This window comes from Erithacus rubecula (genome assembly GCF_903797595.1).
Source record: "Erithacus rubecula genome assembly, contig: scaffold_138_arrow_ctg1, whole genome shotgun sequence".
NCBI classification, from domain to species: Eukaryota; Metazoa; Chordata; class Aves; order Passeriformes; family Muscicapidae; genus Erithacus; species Erithacus rubecula.
The window spans coordinates 128,588-148,084 of record NW_027636157.1 but is presented as its reverse complement, the minus strand read 5'-3'; the positions used below and the strand labels follow the sequence as shown (position 1 = coordinate 148,084).

The 19,497-nt window shown below is 53.9% G+C and overlaps 1 long non-coding RNA gene across 1 annotated transcript in view; it reads left to right on the top strand.

Moving 5' to 3' along the window:
- The first annotated feature begins 302 nt into the window (after nt 1-302).
- LOC306815472 overlaps nt 303-19,497 on the top strand; it is a 43,733-nt gene continuing 24,538 nt past the window's right edge. The window contains exon 1 of the long non-coding RNA XR_013777405.1: nt 303-339. This is a non-coding gene — a long non-coding RNA (uncharacterized lncRNA). The remainder of the gene's footprint in view (nt 340-19,497) is intronic.

Here is a 19,497-nt window from a genome sequence, read left to right as displayed (position 1 = left end):
TGAAATAACGACCTGCTTGGGGACACGGGGGGATCTTCCAGGGGATGCGGGGGACGCTCGATTCCAGGGATTTGAGGGGTCCTGGGAGGGACCTGGGGGTTTCTCAGGGCGTTGGGCACCCCAGTTCCAGCGGCTCTGGCTGCGCTGGGAGAGGAGGAGGAGCGGGAGAAAGAGGAGGAGCGGGAAGAGACGGAAGAGAAGCTACGGGAGGAAGAGGAGGGACACAGGAGGAGCGGCAGGAAGAGGAGGAGCGATTTTGGAACCACGGGCTTCTCCCGCCGGCTCGCTGAGGCCGCAGTTTCCCCGGGTCCGGCAGCATCACTCCCCAAAAACCCGCAGGTGAGCGGGGAGGGGGAGCTCGCCCCAAATCCATCACGGGGGCTGCGGGAGGGTTTTACTTTTCGTTTCAGGGGATATTTGGATCTTGCAGGAGCCCAAAGCCGAGGCGGAAATGGCCCTGGCGGGATCTTGGTGGCTCCTCGGCTCTGGGGATCCCCGGCAGAGCCGGGGGGGAAGGCGGGAGCCCCGGAGCGGGGAGAGCTCAGAGGGGCGATCCCGGAGCCGGGGGACCCCCGGCAGCCTGGAGGGGTGCGGGAGGTTGGTGCTGAGCGGGCTCCGGGCCCCCGAGGCTGAAAGGGGCGCTGACTGCTCCAGCTGCCCTTGGGCAGCGCCACCATCAAACCCAACCCGCTCAGCCCTTGTTTTCCTCCCCAAACCAGGATTTCCCAACCCTCAGCACCGAAGAGGAGAAGGAGGAGGCCATGAGGACGAGGTCGATGGCCTGGGAGCCGCAGGCAGGTGAGGAGGAAGTCAGTGCCCCTTTCCCCCTGTGTCCTGCTCCATCTCCCAGCCCAGCACAGCCCCGGCTGCAGCACAGCCCTGGGGGGATCTCCTTGCTCTTTCCTCTGGCACGGAGGCAAATCCCATCCTCTCCTTGTCCTTCCTCCCCCATACAAGGAGCTGAGCACGGACAGCAGGGAGGACAAATCCCCGCGGCACAGCCTCGGGCAAGAGGCCGTTTGCAGCGGCTCCACGGCGCAGGAATGCAACGGGGAGGAAAAGCCCCGCAGATCCCGCAGCAGGAGGGGCTGCAAACGCACAGCCCGGGGATCCCAGCAGGAAAGAGCCAGCCCGGGCCGGGGAGGCGGCCGGAGCTCAGAGCTGGGGCTGCGTGAGCAGCTTCACCATGGGGAGAAGCCCCACAAGTGCTCAGAATGTGGGAAGGGCTTCAGGTGGAGATCCAGCCTGATCAAACACCGGAGAATCCACACGGGGGAATGGCCCTACGAGTGTGATAAATGCAGAAAGTGGTTTCTTTCCATGCCAGGGAAGGCTCTGACACTGGCAGAACTCATGAGGTGTCTTCAGGAACTCAAAATTGTCTAAATCCATCTACAGAGAGATTGGGAGACCTCAGTTGTCACTGGGATGTGCCTGGTGCCAGCAAGGGATGGGGGGACTGAACTGCCACCCCAAATTCTCTGAGGGGATGCCCTCCAATGCCAGCACCCCACTCACCTTGGGGATCATCTTGGACTCCTTCCACGAGTGCCTGGGAAAGGAGAACAAAGGCTTGGTCTGGACTGCGCCTTGTGGGGCTGTGGGAGGACACGAGTGCAGGGAGCAGAGGCAAAGGATTGGGAATGGGAATTCAGGGCCTCCAAGGACCTCTGTTTTAGGTGGGGAGACCCAAACACACTGAGCTGGGGTGACCCAAAGAGCCCAAGGGGTTCTGGAAGGGGCCCTATGTGGAATACAGGAGAGGATAAAGAAATTCCAGTCTAGGGACACAGGACTGAAAGGGAGGGGCTGGGCAGAAACAGAAGAAATAGAATGGTTGAGGAAAAAAACCAATGGGACTGGGAGAGGATTTGGAAGTAGAGGGGGGAAAAGAGAATGGTATCAAAAGGTACTGCCGCAGTGGCCAAGGAGAAAGGCAAGGGACTGAGGAGAAAAAAGGAAGAAAGGCATTGGGAATGATTGCTGGGATTGCATTTGAGAACCGTTATTGGGACAAAGAGGAGAACCTGGGGATTGGAAGAATTCCCCATGGGAATCTGCTCTCTCCTCCATGGCACAAAGCAACAACATTTCAGAGGAAAATCTTCCTCTGTGGGCATTGGGACTCCTTGGGGTAGTTCCAGAACAGTCAAGGCAGTGGCCTGAAATGTTTTCCCAGCTGGGCCACAGCATATCTCTGATGGATCCAGTGTCGCTGTGGAAAGAGAGAAGCAGAACCCTTCACTAATGTCCTGGAATGTCAGTGAGCAAACACAGCCAGGGACAGCTCTCAGGAGCCACTTCACTGTGGATTTCCCTTCCTGGAAGCCCAAGACTGTGAATTTCTCCTTGGTGCTTCAGGCCCTGGGTAAACAGGGGTTATCAGAGATGCTGGCAGGGACCAACATTGCTCCTCCTCACAGGGCATCTCTGTTTGCCCAATTAACTTCCAGTGACTGCTCTAGGAGAAGTGCTCACTTCCCCTTGTCCCTTGGGATGGGCACATCCTGCTCTGGGCCAGTGCTGGCCTGGGCCCAGGGCCAGGGCATTGCAGAGACACTGTGGGGACCATGGCTTTGCAGAGCTGTGGGCAAGTCCCACGCAGGGACAGGGCTGGAGTGGGAGCCTTGTTGGAGATGGGGTCCCTGAAACACCCATGTGAAGCTGAGTAGGACCCAGGTGCTCTGTGATGGCACAGAGGCTGAAGGTGTGACAGAAGGGTCAGGGCAGGGCATATTCCCCTCTGGACTCAGCTCTGGAGCTGGAGACTGGACTGGTTTTGGGACTGTAGGGAAATAGGAATAATGAGGATTTCTGCATGTGGGAAGTGCCAGACCTGAGCAATTCCTTAACCCTCAGCCTTCTGTGCAGGTGATCAACATTGCCCAGTGCTCCCCAGTGTCTCCAGTGATTGGATATGCCAATTACTCATCTGATCACATATCCCTTGTTCCCCTTGTTCTCCTTCATGCTGGGTTTGGGGCTGTGGTCATTTCTGGGGTGTCCCACAGGAAAAGCTCTGGGAGCAGAGGGGCAGCAGGAGATGGGGGATCTGGCTCTGGGGACTGTTGGAGGATGGATTGTGTTGGAGTGGGGGTTGTCCCCAAAGGGTCCTAAGCTGCCCTGGGTTCCCTGCCTGCTCCCCTTGCCCCCCCGGGTGCCCAGTTCCCTCCAGGGGCAGCTGCCCCGTGCAGCAAGCTGCAGGGATGATGGGCAAGGGGGTTGGTTCTGTGCCACAGCTGGGATGGACTCTGTGCCAGGGCTGGGCTTGTGGCCAGGGCTGGGGGCTGTGCTAGGCTGGGCTTTGGTCTGGGGGCTGTTGGGGAGGGGGCAGGGAGGAATCCTGGCAGGGCTAAAGGTGCTCCTGCCCTGCTGCAGTCTCAGCCAGCGCTGCCCAGTGCAAGAGGAAGATGAAGGTGGCTGTGCTCAGCGTGGCCCTGCTCTTTTCCATCGTGCTGTGCCCCCCTTGTACAGGCCAAGGTGAGGCACCAGTCAAACACCGTTCCCATACCCTGCCCTTTGTAGCATCCCATCCCATCCTTTTGGTCTCTTGTGACCTTTCCTCCTTGCTTTCTCCTCTTTGTCCTATCCAGGGTCCCCAAACGCTCTTGCACTGACCATTCCCAAAGCCTTTCCTTCCATGTCCCCCCTCAATCATTTGCCTTTCTTCCTGGCCACTGAAGCTGGATTCCCCTATAAAATTTCCTGACTCATCCCCACTCCCACACCATTTTCCAGACCTGTTGGTTTTGTCATCATCTGTCTTCATACTTCTGTCCCCACAATCCCCTCTCTTGCAGTCCTATATCCCTACACTGCAATTCCTCTCTCCTCTTCTGTACTTTATACCATGTCCTTTCCACACTTTCAGCCCAGTCTCTTTATTTACCCAATTTACGCCAGTTTTTTACCCCAGTGTCTTTTGGTCTCCCCCACCTCAAACAGACCTCCTTGGCAGCCCTGAATTCCCACCCCATTGCCCCTGCCCTGTTCCCTGCACCCTTGTCCTCCCATAGCCCCACAAGGCCCAGTCTTTGATCTCCTTTCCCAGGCATTCCTGAAGGAACCCAAGATGATCTCCAGGAGGTGAGTGGGGTGCTGGCATTGGAGGGCATCCAATCTGGGAATTGGGGGGCAGTTTGGTTCTCCCATCTGTGTCAGACACGGGGGACATCCCAGTAACCACTGAGGTCTCCTGATCTCTCTGCAGACGGATTCAGACAATGTCACAATCCTGGAAACATCTCTGGTGGGTCTAAACACCACGAGTTCTGCCAGTGTCAGAGCCTTCCCTGGCATGGCCACCACACCCCAGACTATCCCAGTCTGTCCCAGTACAGCCCAGTGCACCCCTACTGACATCCCAGACAACACCCCTGCCCCATGGATTTTTCCCAGGGACCCTGTGCCCTGGGTCCAACCATTGCATTTCCATCCCTGTCACCCCAGAACCCCCTGGATGATCCAGGGTGCAGCCCCTGCCCCAGCTGTGCCTCTGGGCCAGGACCCCAGAACTTCTGGGCAGGAGCACAGCAGCTCCTGCACCCCATTGCTCCCCTAGGCCCCTTCCCCGAGGATCTTCTGCTTTCACCTGCCATTGAGCCCAGCCCAGTGTGTCTCTAATCAGTCTTTTTTTTTTTTTCCCCAGCCCCTGTGGCTGAAAATCTGGCAGGTCTTCTGCAGTAGAAGCACCTGGCTGCCTCTCAGGATGCCTGGGTGAGAAGTGCCTGCAGGGAGAGTTGTGGGGATAGGACCCCTCTCATATCCCAGTGGGCACCAGAGGTAACATTCTGGATTTTGTCTTTTAGGATTGGAGGTTGTGGGGACACTGGTGTCCTGATCCCCTCTAGTGGTATGAGGAGATGATAATCCCTTGAAGAGCACCCTGACCCCTTTGAGCCTGGGGCCGTTTCTCCTGAATAATCAATACATAATTTCAGCAAAGCTGGGACGTCTCTGACTGCAGCACAACCTCTGGAGGAGATGTTCCACAAGGAAGACAAAAGAAAGGAATTGTTTCTTTCCTGTCCCTCATCCCTTCCCCTTTTTATGATTTTCTTGTCATGCCTTAGCAAAACCAACACAAAAGCATCTGCAATGAGGTGTTGCCAAGGGTCAGCTCCTAAACAGGGCCAAAGGAAGGTTTTCTGCCAGGGCAAAAATGAGAAATATGGGATTTGGTCAGATACTTTAGAACATGACAATTTCTGACCATTGGAAATCCAGAGGCTACAAAAACAGAGCGTGCACATGAAGTGGTCCATTATCCTCCCTCTTCCCACTGCTCATTTCTCGCATCCCAGAGGATCACATCTTTCCCGAGGAGCAGATTATGGGAAACAGACCTGCAGGGAGTGGTGGAGGCTTAATCCCAGAGAGAGGAAGAGAGTGAAATTGGGAAAAGAATTCCGGTTGTTTTATTGATCATGATGACCGCAAATAGTTATGTACTCTGTGTGCAATATCCAGTTGATGAGGCATGTTCCTCATTTTCACCACCAAATCACAGTACTTTGGAAATTCTTCCTGGATTAGAACAAACCACATGCCAATAATTGACCCACTTTTGTTCCTAAATCAGAAATCATTAAGCTTCTAGCAAGATGTGTTTCCCTGCAGTAGAGAAGGCAGTTTGATTCCTTTGGTTTTGAGTTTCTCCTGAGTTCATGACTCCAGATGAACGGGAAGGGTCCCGCAGCACAGAAGCGGCCACAGTGAGCAGGATCAGAGCCCCCAGTGCCCATGAGGTGCAGGCCATGCACAGCTGCCCCAGCCCAGCAGCAGCTGCTGTTTCCCCGCTCTGGGGCAGCCTGAGGGGCACGGCTCTGCTGTGCAGGGCGGCTCCTGCAGGACACAGCGCTCGCAGCCGCTCTGTGTCCCGCAGCTTCGGCACCTGCGCCGGCCCTGCACGGCTGCCAGGCCTGTGCCCCACTGCTCCCTGGCTGTGCCTGCTGTGCCCCACTGCTGCACCTTGCCATGCTCACTGCCCTGCTGCTCAGGAGCTGCTCCAGGGCTGCTCTGCTGCTCTTCCAGCACAGTTCCTCTGCTCCCCACCACTGTGCCACCCCTGCTGCGCTCCTGCTCCAGCGCTGCTCATCTCTCGCTGCTCCTCTGCTCCTTATCCACTCCTGCCCTGCTCCCCTCTTGTTCCACGGCTGCTGCTCTTGCTCTGCTGCTGCTGCCAAACCTGTGCCAGCCCTGCACGGCTGCCAGGCCTGTGCCACGATTTTCCACCCATGTGCCACTGCTGCTCCATTGAATCACAGAACCACAGAATCACAGAATTTAGGTTGTAAAAGACCTTTGAGATCATCCCGTCCAACCGATGACCTAACAGCACCTTGTCACCAGGCCATGGCACTGAGTGCTACATCCACTCTTTCCTTAAACACCTCCAGGGACAGTGACTCCACCACCTCCCTGGGCCGCCCCTTCCAATGCCCAATCACCCATTCTGTGAATAAATTCCTTCTAATGTCCAGGCTAAGCCTTCCTGTGTTTCGCTTAAGGCTGTGTCCTCTTGTCCTGTCTGTTCCCTGGGAGAAGAGACCAATGCCCACCTGGCTGCATCTTTCTGCCATGAAGTTGTAGAGAGCAAGAAGGTCCCTCCTGAGCATCCTCTTGTCCAGGATAAACAACCCCAGCTCCCTCAGCAACTGCTCATGGGATTTGTGTTCCACAACTTCTCCCCTGCTGTTCCACAGCTGCTGCAACCCCTCCAGTGGTGCTGCTGTCACTGCAGTGCTGCTCATCTGTGACACTGCAGGGACTCCTGGAACCATGGGGACATTATGGCTCTGAGGGGACACATGGAACCCTGGGTCCAGGACTCTTTGTGAAAACTCTCAAGGCCAGAGATTTTAACTGCTGGGAATGGAGCCCCTTCACAGCAGTGGTTCCAGTGACCCCACATGTCCCCATTTGAGTCCCCACACCCTGCAGCCCCACAGTCAGACCAGGTTTCCTCACTGCTTCAACCCCAGGTTTCCTATGGCAGAGTCTCACATGTCTCATTCCACTAATTCAAGGTGCAGTAACACAGGAACAGCTCCAGCTGCTGCATCTGAGCAGTACTCTGAACAAGGGACCCTGGGCTCATGTCATTTGTCTTGCCATTTCCCCTTTTTATTCACATTTCCTGCCCTTTTCCTCTCAAGTTTCCTACCACTTTTCCTCTCATGCTTCCCACCCTTCTGTCCCCTCACATTTCCCATCATTTTGGTCCCGTGTTTTCTGCCTTTTTTCACCCTCACATTTCGCACCCATTTTTCCTGCCCATTTCCTGTCTTTTTCCACTCAAGTTTCCTTCCCTTTCTTCCCTCACATATCCTGCCCTTTTCTCCCCTCACGTTTCTGCCATTTTTCCCTGTCACATTTCTTGTCCTTCCATGCCATCACATTTCCCATAATTTTTTCTCTCACATTTTCCACCTTTTCTCCACTTGTTTTGCACACTTTCTTCCTCTCATTTCCCGTTGTTTTCACTCAAGTTTACTGTCCTTTGTTGCCATCCATTTCCCAACCTTTTCTTCTCTCAGGTTTAGTGCCCCTTTCCTCCCTTCATGTTTGCTGCATTTTTCTCCCCTCATATTCCCCAGTGTCTGATCCCATCACATTTCCTGCCCTTTTGTCCCCTCATGTTTCCCATTTTTTACCTCATGCTTTCCGCCCTTTTCCCCCTCATGTTTCATGCCCTTTTCTCCTCATAGTTCCCACTGTTTTCCCCCCTCCCACTCCTGTCCTTTTGTCCCCTCATGTCTCCCTCCCACAGTTTCTCTTTTGCTCTCGAGCTGTCCACTCCTGCTGGGTGTCTCCATGTCCATCCCTCTCGCTGTCATCACAGGCCTTGGTCTCCTTTGTCATCCATAAGGTTTGGCAGATCAGGGATCTCACTTTGTTTCATTGCTGCTTTTAGTAAATTGTTCTTAGCTCAACCTGTGACCTTTCATTTCTTTGCTTGCAGTTCTCTTCTCCATCCCTCGGCAGAGAGGAGGGAGATTGGGAGAAGGGAGCAGCGCGTGGTTTGGAATGTTTCAGTGGGAGCATCATACTGGGGGTAACTGGGGTGTCACAAAGGGCTCCCTGTGACCCAGCCACCTGCCCCTAGCAACAGCTCCCAGGCTGTGCTGAGCTGGAACCAGCCCCAGGCTGCAGTGTCCTGCCGGACAGCAACGGGACAGGACGGGAGCACGCAGCTGGCGACGAGCCCGCGAGCACAGCTCACCTCTTGTCCCTGCAGAAGGGAGAGAGATATTTCACCCAACCTTCCCCCTTGCCGATATTTATACATTTTCTCCATTACGTAAAATGGAGAAGAGACCTCCAAGACAGCCCAGGGTGGCCTGGGAGGAGGTGGTGGCTCCTCAGGAGAGCAGCTCTGCAGCGGAGCCCCCCGAGTTGGCCATGCTGCAGCCACTGCAGCCCAGTGAGTGAGGGGCCCTGTGGGACTGGGCAGGGCTGGGTCCCCAGGCTGTGATCTGGTTTCCCTGGCACACGGGCAGTGGGGATTGCAGGGGTGGGAGTGATGCCAGAATGCCGGGGCTGCACAGGGTGGGACACCAGCCCTGGCACAGAGGGGCTGCAGCTCCTGCTCCTTCCTCTGCTCTGTCCTGTCACAGCACCCACTGCAGCTCTCCTTTCTCTGCCCCTCCAGATGCCAGCTGGGTACCTGTTTATGCACAGGAAGCCATGGACTTCATCCATGCCTTTGCCAGCAGTCCAGACCAGGTACCCACGGCTCGCTGGGTGGTGGCTGTGCCTGGACAGGGGTGCTGGCTCTGCTGAGCAGCTGCACACAGGGCACTGCACCCCAGGGCTCTGGTCCTCCTGGCTGGGTGTCCACACTTCACATTGCCCTGTTGTGTCTGTCCCCCAGCTCAAGGACAAGGACCTGAAGCTGAAGTTCCTTGACAGCATCTGCATCCTGTGCAGAGCAGCCAAGGACAGTGGCTTCTCCCAGGGTCTGGATGTTTTCTGCAGCAGATACAAGCTGGGAGAGATGATCGAGGTGAGGAGGCATGCAGCACTCTGGGGAAGGGGGCAAGGACCCCCAGCAGCCTGTGAGGGCTCCACTTGGGCAGGGCAAAGCTCTGGTGGCTGTGGGTGCTGGCAGCAGCCAGGTTCCAGCCCAGCTGTGCTCTGCAGGTGCTGCTGAAATTGGAGCCCAAGTACAAGATCTGCACCCAGGTGCGGCGGCTCGCCATGCTCGCCCTCGCTGGACTGAGGTACTGGCCCAAGGGCCCGCAGACCCCTGCCCAGTGCTGTGTGCCCACCTGCCCATCCCTGCTGGCAGCCCTGCCCAGTGCTGCAGGAGACCTTGAGGCACTGCTCCCAGCACCAGTGTCCAACTGGGCCCCTCTCTCTTTGCAGCACCATCGGAACAGTGCTGGAGAGCAGAAAACTTTTACGGGTCTGCTTTGACAGAATCTTTTTCCTTCGTCCAAATTGGGAAATGCAGAGCCTAGAAGCATCCCTCTATGTTCAGGTAAATGCTGGGTGAAGTGGAGGAGTTTCCAGTCCCTCTGGGCTGCTACTGGCCACCCCATGCTGCCTTAGGACCAAAAATACAGGGCAGGCCATGGTCTCAGCTTCCCTTTCCTACCCTCATTCCATCATCCCTTGCCAGGCTCCAGCCACATCCAGGAATGCTGGCTGCTCTGCCCCAGCACAAAACCTGCTCCTGTGTCCCTCCCCTCACACTGGGAGTTCAGATCAGTCTTCTGGCGGTGGGAGGAACAGCAGAATCACCGCCACTGCTCTCTGTCACCCTTGCAGACCCTGCATGCTATGGACACCATGCTGGAGGTGATGGTGCTCAGCTCTCCTGCCTCCAAAACCAGCGAGATGCTGCAGGACATCTTGGAGGTCAGGCCTGTGCAGAGAGTGGGGGGGTCAGAGGCTGTTCCTCTCTCTGTAGGGGAAGGAGCCCAGGGTTGTGTCCAGTCTTTTCCTGGCTCTTGTCCTAGCCAGAACCAGGACATCCCCCAGAGCATAAGGAAGACTGGAGGGATGGTGCAAGTGTGTCTCAGGAGCAGGGCTGAGCTGCTGCTGCTGCTGGAGTGGGAGTCTGCTTGTGGGGCTCACCTGCAGCTGCTCTCTTCCCAGGTTCTGCTGGACTACTTGTTCTTTGACACAGTGGCAGTGCAGGAGAGGGTCATGGGCAGGGTTAGGCTGCTGAGCCATTTGCTGGCCGACCCTTCCTCTCTGCAGGTAAGGACCTGCTACCCTCCAGCCAGGCCATCCCTGTGCCCTGGTACAGTCACAGCCTCAAATGCCTCCAGGATGAGCTGCCCACCCTCAGCTCCTCTTCTGCCTGCCTCCGCCAGGCTGGTCAAAATGAGAACAGCAGTGCTGCCAGCAGACAGATCCAGATCCCAGTCCTTGGGAAGCTGCTGGGCCATCTGTTTTTCAAGTTGTTCAGGACAGAAGAAACCAGCTTGATGGCACTGGACAGTCTCTGCTCCCTCATGACATTCCTCTCTGAGCAGAAATGTAAGAGAAGCTGTGGTGGGCTGCATCCCCATGTGGCCACATCCCCAGATACACCTGCTTGTCTTTCTGGGCCTTGCAACAGCCCCTTGTTGTGCTTGGTGCAGGTGCCACCATGTCCCCAGTGGTGCTGTCCCCTCTCTTTAGGTGTCACACTGCCACAGGGTCATGCCCAGCCCCCAGCATACTGGGAATCTGAGATCACCTCCTTGCTGAATATGCCCACCACCAGGAGAGTTCAGGTAAGGAGCCTTTCCCCTTGCTGGGCTTCTCACCTGTGGCATCAGCAGGGGATTTGTGTGTGCAAGGGGGCACAGACCCCGTGGGGCTGTCCCTGATGAGAGGGTTCCCACTGTCCCTGAGCAGGGAACTGTGGTGTCCAGGCAGCAGCAGCAGCAGCTCCCCAGCCCTGCTGGCCACCAGCGAGCCCTGGGTCTCTGCAGGGGCTGCACCCCATGCCTGAGAGCCCAGCCCTCCTCCCTGCCCCGGGGCCATCCTCATCCTCCCCTGCACAGGGACCGTGGGCACTGCTGCCAGCTTTCCTGTGGCCACTGCCGCCAGCACTGCCCAGCACCTCTGGCCGGGGCTGCTGGCACTGCCCAGCCAAGCAGCACCTCGGGGCACTGGCTGGCACTGGCCTCTGATCCCTTCCTTCCTGCCACAGGCCTTTGGGAGGTACCTCAGGCCTGCTGAGAGGACAGGCGTCGTCCTTGCAGCCATCGAGATCTTGGGACGCTCCAGCCTCCTAGACAAGAATGCTCCAGTGGAGTTTCTGGAGGTGGCCATGGAATCCCCTGAGCTGTGGCTGATGGATGTAAGTGGCCTGTGTGGATTGCCCTGCCCTTGAGCCCTGTCTGGTTCCTGCCTCCTTCCCTCCCAAAGCCAGGTGTGTGAGGCTGCTGAAGCCACCTTGAGGCAGCAGAGAGGGTGTTAGGGTCCTGCTCAGACACCCAAATAATGTCAGGATCTGGTCATTAAAAGATGCCTCAACCAGAGTTAAGGTGCAAAAAAAACCCATATGTCAAGGTCAATACTATGGATTAAATGAAAGAATTAATGGGATATAGAGAGAAAGAGGGGGAAAGAGAGACAGACACACAAACACAGATTACAAACACAGATTGTCACCAGCACAAAGGTCCCTGTGGTGTCACACTGGCCCTACTGACCTTCTCAGTTGCAGGGATCCCCCCAAGTGTTCTCAATGTGCCACTTTTATCTGTCCAAGTCCTGGGTAGCCACAAGGCATCTGTGCTGTTGACACAACTTGGGCTGGCCTTCTGTAAGCAGTTCCTTCCTTCTCCCAAAAATCCCAAAGGATTTTTTGTCCAGACAGGTAGCCCAGACCTGCCTCACCAGGTGTGGGGTCTTGCTGTGGTTGCTGTCTGTGCTTTTCCCTCAGTCTGCACAGTGACATTTTGTCCCGTGTGCTAATTCCAGACCTCTGCTCAGGCTGGAATTATCGCCTTCCTTTTTGCAATCTGCACCCTGTGTGGTGGCTTATCTTATGTGAACTTCCTTCTTTGGCAGTGCTTTGAGACGAACTAACTGTGTCCTTTAAGTCGTGACAGAGGGATGGGCAGGGCAGCCCAAGACACAGCTGCACTGCAGTGGCAGCACCAGCCTCACCTGTGTTCCCTGCAGGTGCCAAAGATTGTGAGACACCTCTTTGAGTACTGTGATGAGAAAAACACAACCGCTCACAGCTTTCACTCACTGCTTGCCCTGATGGTGGATAAGTGGCCTGGGCAGGTCATTGCGACAGCTCTGGAGGTTGCCCCAATATTCAGGTACTGGCCCTGAGAGCCCAGAGGGCTTGTTCCCTGAGGGGAGAGGCACCTGAGATTCTCTGGCTGCAAGACCCAAGGAACACTGCAGGATCCCAAAAGGGAGCAGGGCCCTCCATCCTACCACGCTTGCCAGCCCAGGCCCACAGCAGCCAAAGCTGGCCAGGCAGCCCAGAGCCAGCTCGCTGCTCCCAGCCCCATGGGGAACACCCTGTCAGCTGTGCCCACCTGCCTGGGCAGGGTCCCTGGGCACCCAAGCCCTGCAGGGCTGGCCCAGGCTGTGCTGCAGTGGCTGGGGCAGCCCTGCTGACAGCGCTCTGCCTTGCAGTGACAAAGTCTGTCTGTGGAAGGGGATGTTCTCTGTGCGCCAGACTCTGGAGAAGGTTTTGAAGGAGCTGAATATCCAACTGCAGGACTGGCATAACAACATCTTCACTCGACAGCAGAAATCCTGCCTTATTTTCTTATCTGTGAGTCATCTGGTAAAGCCCACGTGCCCTTGCCCGCAGTTGTGCCAGGGGAGCCCTGCCACCTCTGCCCCTGCTCTTTTCTGCTTTCTTCCAGATGCTGGCCTATGGTAATTTGCTGGACTACAAAGTGTGTCCACTATACAAAAACTTGTGTCTTTGGAGCTCTCCAAGAAGGGAAATGGTCCATCTGGTGCTCAGGGCCCTGGTGACGCTGTCGGAGAGAGCCGAGACGGTGAGCAGGCTGCAGTCAGGGACAGATGTGGCACCTGGAGTCTGAGGTCTCAGGGAAGGTGCTGGTTTGTCCTGGGCTGTGAGTCAGGTGCTGGGTTGACTGCTCCAGATGCCCTGCCTGCTATGGTGTGGCCTGGTGGCTGTCTAGGGACCGAAGAGCCACAGAAGTTTTCACGGAATGGAAACTGTCTTTTTCATAGGCAAGAATAATGAAGGGCCTCCTGCCCGAGCTGCTGAAATTCCTTTGGGATCGGTCTTGGGACATTTCAATGATGGCCATGGACGCCTGCCGAAATGTGCTGGGAGAGCTGAAGAAGAGTGAGGCCAGCCCCATGGCTGTGAAGATGGTGCACAGTCTCTTGCACCTCTTTGATGCGGTAAGGCTGATGTGGGAGCCTGAGCCCCACAGCGGGACCCTGGGCAATGCCAGCTGCCCTGCAGCCCAGCCCTGGGACAGCACTGGGAGCAGGTCCCGCTCCCCTGGGCTCTCCTGGGATGGGTTCTGGGCCTTGCAGCCCAGAGCTGCTGCTGCCCGCTCTGGGCTGGGACCCGCAGCATCGCCCCTCGCCTCAGCCAGCTCAGCTCAGCCCCTGCTGGCCGCGGGCAGGGAGCTGCTGTGTGCGAAGCTCAGCTTTCCTCCTTCCACCAGGAGGAAGAGTGTGTACGGGAGCGCTCCATCTGCCTCTTCAGAGACCTGCTGGGCAAAACAGTGCGGAGGGACAAGAAGGCCATGAGAAGAAACTTATGGAAGGCTCTGGTCAGGCTTGTCCTTCACATGAGTGACCAGGCCCCCAGTGTGGCCAAGGTACCGATGTCCAGGCTGGGCAGTGACCCAGAGAGGGGCGGCTGACACCCCCAGGGGATCCCGGGCATTGGGGTGAGGCCTCCTTCCACAGGCCCTGGTGCCACCTCCCAGCCTCTGTCCTGCAGGCCTCCAGGGAAGCCATCCTGGCTATAGCAGAGCACCTAAAGTGGAAAGAGCTAAAGCACCTGGTGCAGACAGAGCAGACATGGAGGATGGGCGAGTGCTTGGTGAGGACAAGCCCCAGGCTGGGCGAGGACTGCCCACCACACCATGCTGGGGCTGTGAGCTCTGCAGCTGGGCCTGTCCTGGGCCCAAAGCCCAGAGCTGCACCCTTGCCCCTGTCTCAAGAACAGCAGCCTCCTCATGTCCCCTCCATGGCTGCAGCATGAGGGAGGGCTCTGGGGCACAGGGTGCTGGCAGGAGGGGCTGCTCTGGCCAGCCGGGAGCCTCTTAGAAATGCCCACACCCCTGTGCTCTCCCCAGCTGGCCAAGGACAGCAGCAGGGCTGAACAGTTCATGTGGGACAGCCAGCTCTACCTGATGAGCCCTCAGGCCCCCATGCGAGAGGCGGCCCTCAGGTTCATTGGTGAGTCCCAGTCCCCAGGGTCCCTCTTGGGGCAGCCTGGCCCCGTCCCCCCCAGCCCTGGGGCTGCCACGGGCAGGGCTTGGCCTCCCTGTGCCTGCTGTGAGTGGCTTTGGTGGCCGCCTTGCCCAGTGCCAGCCCCGGGCTGCTGAGGGGGACAGGCAGGGCCAGGGGCCACGCTGCTGGATGTACCCTGGGGAGCAGGGGCTGATGGAGCTCTGTGCCCAGGGCTGGCTGCGCGGCACCTGAGAGAGCAGAGTGAGGACACCCTGGCTGATGTCATCTGGAGTGAGTGGGGAGCCAGGGCCTGGGGGAGCCAAGGGGTCTCTGCACATACAGGGGCTCATCTGGGCTCTCTTTGTGTTGCAGAAGTTGAAATACTGCAAGCAAGAGAGAAGGATGCCTCCATCCATTGCCTGGCAGCTCAGACCAGCTTGATCCTGAAGTTTCTAAAAAAGCAGCGAAGATCAAGATTCTCCCTGCGCACACTGTGCTGCTGGTGCCACTGAGCAGAGAGGGACCTTCACATAAGGCTTGTCAGGGACACAAACTCAAACACCTGCTGAATTGTGAGGTGTGAAAGGATGTCCTGGCTTTCTAAGCTCCTTCTCAACGTGCAGCCCAGCATTCCCGTGACTGCTGACTCCACCATTGCCCTGACAGTAGGGGCCCATTCCCCACAGCCCCTGAGCATGGTGTGAGGTGGTCTAGAATAACCCTGGGGTCATGGCCAGTCCCCTCCTGGCTCCCGCTCCGAGGCTGAGCTGCCCACCCTCAGCCCTTCTGCTCTCCTGCCGGCCTCCCCCAGGCTGGTCCCAATAAGGACAGAGGTGCTGCCTGTGGAGAGATCCAGATCCCAGTCCTGGGGAAGCCACTGGGCCATCTTCTCAAGTCATTCAGGACAGAATGACTGCTTGATGGATGGCCTCTGCACCCACTTCATCTGTCAGCAGGAAGGTAAGAGAAGCTGTGGTGGGCTGCATCCCTGCTCACAGCCACATGCCCCCGATGCTCCTCCTCCTGGGCCTTGTGATGGCCCCTGGTGTGCAGACACGGGGGCTCACATGGGTTCTGCTTCTTCCACAGAATTTGAAAGATTGCAGGCCAGAGAGAAGGATCGTGGGTGCTCAGACCTGGGTGTCTAAAATCCTAAGAGAGAAGTCAGTGTGGCTGGATCCAAGCCCTGCCACAGACCCTTCTGAACTATATTTAATTCTAGAACCTGAATTACTTTATATATATAATTTATACTGGTAAACAAAATGTATAAATTACATGGATTATAAATATATATAATTGCATATAATTATAAGAGTAAATAATATATTATCTCATGTATATTAATTATATATATAGTGAATATATACTATACATATTAGTTAGAGATATCTTTGGTTTTGAAATAAAATAAAGAATCTATTTAAACTTTGTTATGGAAAAGTTGATGACCGCACCACAAGTAGCTCTATACACAAGTATAGTGCAACATTTTTGAAGCAATATAGAAACACTTAAGGTAAAGGTAGCAGAGCAACTTGAGGAAGAACAGTGAGAATTTCAGGTGAGAAATGTAAGGAGGAAAGGGTGGAAAATGTGAGGGGACAAAATGGTGGGGAAACATGAGGGGGAAAAGCAGTGGAAAATGTGAGAGGACAAAAGCCCAGAAAACAACAGGAGGGAAAAAGGGTGGGAAACAACAGCAGGGAATAAGGGCAAGAAACTTGGGGAGAAAAATGGTGGGAAATGGAAGACAAAAAAGGACAGGAAACTTGAAGGAAAAGGATGGGAAATGAGAGAAAAAAGGAAAGAAAAAGAAAGAAAGAAAGGAAAGAAAGGAAAGAAAGGAAAGAAAGAAAGAAAGAAAGAAAGAAAGAAAGAAAGAAAGAAAGAAAGAAAGAAAGAAAGAAAGAAAGAAAGAAAGAAAGAAAGAAAGAAAGAAAGAAAGAAAGAAAGAAAGAAAGAAAAAGAAAAGAAAGAAAGAAAGAAGAAAGAAAGAAAGAAAGAAAGAAAGAAAGAAAGAAAGAAAGAAAGAAAGAAAGAAAGAAAGAAAGAAAGAAAGAAAGAAAGAAAGAAAGAAAGAAAGAAAGAAAGAAAGAAAGAAAGAAAGAAAGAAAGAGAAAGAAAGAAAGAAAGAAAGAAAGAAAGAAAGAAAGAAAGAAAGAAAGAAAGAAAGAAAGAAAGAAAGAAAGAAAGAAAGAAAGAAAGAAAGAAAGGGTGTGAAACAGAAGGGAAAAAAGGGTGGGAAACATCAGGGGAAAAAAATGATGGCAAATGTAATGGGACAGAAGGGCAGGAAACATGAGAGGACAACATGACAAGAAATGTGAGGGGCAAAAGGGGGAGATAGTGTGAAGGGAGAAAAGAGCAGGAAACTTGAGGGGGAAGAGGACAGGAAACATCAGGAGAAAAAGAGAGGAAACATGAGGAGGAAAAGTGGGTGCAAAAGATAAGGAAAAAAACCCAGGAAAGATGAGGCCAAAAATAACAGGAAATGTGAGGGGACAGATGGGAGGGAAGTCTGAGAGGAAAAATGGTGGGAAACTTGAGGGGAAAAGGTCAGAAAATGTGAATAAAAAAGGGGAAATGGAGAGACAAATTACATGAGACCAGGGTCCTTTGTTCAGGGTCCTGCTGGGATGGAGCAGCCTGAGCAGTTCCTGTGTTACTGCACCTTGAATAAATGGCTTTCTGGAATGAGACGTGAGACTCTGCCATGGGAAACCTGGTGTTGAAGCAGTGAGGAAACCTGGTCTGACTGTGCAGCTGTGGGGTGTGGGGACTCAAACGGGACGTGGGGTCACTGGAACCGCTGCTGTGAAGGGGCTCCATTCCCAGCAGTTAAAATCTCCTGCCTTGGGAGTTTTCACAGAGTCTCGGGAGTTGTATGAAGCAGAGTGACAGAGTTCCCTGGCAGGTACAAGAGAGATCTTTACTGCAAAAACCAGGCCTTTTAAAGCACTTAGGCCATTATCAGTTGCATTCCATTTAAGCACAACAAATGTAATTCAACCAACCACCATACACCACGATGTAAACACATAATTGTTATATAACTTGTTTTTCTTCCTCTAATTCAGCTGAGTCACTTTCTCATAGTCCTTTCCTACTTAGCCAAAGTAACAAATCTGAACCATGATTTTATAAGAGTGTCAAGGCCCTTACTTTGTAAGGCTTTTCCTACAGGTAACACAGTGTCACAAAGGACCCTGCACCATACTGGCATTGGTGTGATCATAATTTTGACCAGAAATGAGAAGAGATTAGCAAGAGACAGCTGTGGAGAAGGGGGCCAGGGTGCTGATGACAGCGAGCACGGCCGGTCACAACAGACACCACTGCAGGGGATCTGCCAGAGTAGCTCCCCACCCCTCGATGGTGAAACACTCATCTTAGAAAATTAGGATTTTAGTTACCTTGCTGAAAAGAATTAAAAGTTAGAAGTTAGAAGGGAGCAGTTATCTGAAACTTAAATAATTGTTTGTCTGTCATTTTATGTTTGCTCAGCTGTGCAATCTTATTCAAAAAAACTTATTCAAAGTCATGAAAGAGGGAAATTGGAGTGCTCTCAGAAGTCATTTGTATTGTCATTGATAGAAAAGGTCGAGAGTTTAGGGCAAGGAAGATTCGCCTTACTTCCTCTTTTTAAGACCTCTTCCCACAAAAACAACCCAAAACTTAATTCAAGAAGGCAACCACGCATGCTCGATGTCCATTCAAACTAATTACCATGGAAGCGGGGAATGGGAGGTGCTGGTATTATGAATATGTAATCATTTGAAGCTTTGTCAATAAATAGACCCTGTGATCACCTGTGATTTTGTAGTGCATATTAGGGGGTTACCCCACGCTCCTGCCCAGGACTGAATAAACATGCACTTTCTAACTTTAAACTGTTAGAGAGTCTTTTGTCCGTCACTGTTGAGTATTGGTATTAGACCAATATTCATATTTTGGTAAATCACTTTCTTCCTGCATCATGCATTCACTGGCAGCTCCAGTGACCTGACATGTCCCCAGTTTAGTCCCCACACCCCCCACTCACACGGTCAGACCATGTTTCCTCATCAGTTCCACCCCAGGTTTCCCATGGCAGATGTCTGATTTCACAAAGCCTTTAATTTATGGTGTAATGACACAGAAACAGCTTGAGCTGGTGCATCTGAGCAAAGTGTCCCTTGGGCTCGTCATTTTTACCACCCTTTCTGATGTTTTGCACCTTTTCTTCTGCAACCCTTTTCTCCCCCCTTATTTCCCATCACTTTTTCTCTTACGGTTCTCACCCTTCTGTCCCCTCATGTTTTTCACCTTTTCTCCCCTTCTATTGCACACTCATTTTCCCTCTCATTTCCATCCATCTTCCCTCCATTTTCCTGCTGATTTTTCCCTTCAGGTTTTCTGCCCTTTTCCCCCCTCTTGTTTCCCCTGACATTTCCTATCCTTTTCCCCCAGACATTTCCTTTCCTTTTGCCCCCTCTTGTTTCCCATTTTTAACCTAACATATCCCACCATTTAGTCCTCTCCTATTTACCAGCTTTTCCCCCTCACATTTCCAGCCCACAAGTCTTTCTTTTCCTCCCAAATCTTCTGCTCCTGAGTCTCTGTGTCCATGCATCTCACTGGCATTGCAGGCCTTGGTGTCCTTTGCTATCCATCGTGTCTGGCAGTTCAGGGCTCTTGCTGTGTCTCTCAGTGTCCATCCACCTCACTGCCATCACTGGGGTTCTGTCCTTTGTCAGCAAAGTTTGGCGGTTCAGAGCCTCTGGTCTCTCTGGGCTCCAACCCAGAGCTCAACCTGCCTCTCAACCTGCATCTCATCTGCCTCTGGAAGTGCAGCTGCAAACCCAGAGGTGTTCCTCAACGACAGAGCTCTGGGAGTCGAGCTGTGTGGGGACACACACAGTGTTCTGCATTTCTGCTGCTACCTCTCTGCCATAACATTTTGGAAAACTGTTTGGAGGTAAGAAGCTTCTTGTGTTGCAGTTTCAGAGACAGGCATGCAACTGAAAGCACTGAAGTTCATGCAACAACAGTCAACTTTTATTGAGTACTGTGCTCCTTATACAGTTTTGAAAGTCCACACGGTCAGTCCTGATTCACTGAATTAGTTGCCTTCTGGCTAACTGGCCAATAGCT